Here is a 965-nt window from a genome sequence, read left to right as displayed (position 1 = left end):
CTTGTCCTGATGATGTGGTAGGAGGAATTTTAGTGCTGATGATGTGGCAGGAGAAGTTTGTGGTTAGCCTATGGCTAACCTAAACCCATTGTGGATGCTCTTAAAAATGTTGCTTGTAGACTTTATTTCATCACACTCTTCTTCCTCCTCCGCGCATCACAAATTTCCTCCTCCACCACAACCAACCGGCGCCGCACATATATATATATATATCTATATAGAGTCTCATTATTCACAAATCCAGTCTTAAAGACCGAACTAGAGACCAAATTAGGGCCCTTAGATCTAGATTTTAATGGATGAGATTAAACCATGCCTCATGAATTTTGCTACTTCATTATGTAAGCAATATACTTCAAATCAGGGGTATTTCGGTCAAATTGCATCTAGGGTAAAAATTTCAACGTTGCTTCTCCTCATTCACGATGTGCATCTTCTTTCTCATCTCACTCGCTCTCTTCTTCTCCAAATCGAAGAATACTTCTCCAAATCGAAGAATTCTTCTACAAATCGACGCATTTTCTTCTACAAAGCGACACTAATCTTCTTCTCCAAATCGACGTTCATTTCTACCGCAAATCGACGCTCATTTCTACTGCAAATCAATGCTCAAACGTTGTTTCTCTGCCGAAATCGATGACTCCACAACTTCCTCTTCTACAATTGACGACATCTCAAACCTATTCAAGTCGAAATGTGATCTGTGGTTTGCACTCGAAATGTTGACACTCGCAAATCGTTTACCGAATGTGAAACTGCCTATTTGCTTGGAGTATCTGTTGGGTTTCAATTGTGATTCGAGCATGAAGAGACATAGTAGAAGAGGAAAGCAGTCTAAGGTAAGAGATGGTTGCTTGGAGTTGTGCCTTTGATGTGTTCGTAGAAATGTTTCAAAGAATGTAGAGGTTTGATTAATTCATATACAGTGAAAACGTAGGGAAACTTGGATTTTCGTATGTATATGG

Source organism: Salvia hispanica, chromosome 1 (assembly GCF_023119035.1).
Source record: "Salvia hispanica cultivar TCC Black 2014 chromosome 1, UniMelb_Shisp_WGS_1.0, whole genome shotgun sequence".
NCBI classification, from domain to species: Eukaryota; Viridiplantae; Streptophyta; class Magnoliopsida; order Lamiales; family Lamiaceae; genus Salvia; species Salvia hispanica.
Note: the sequence above shows the minus strand (reverse complement) of the source record.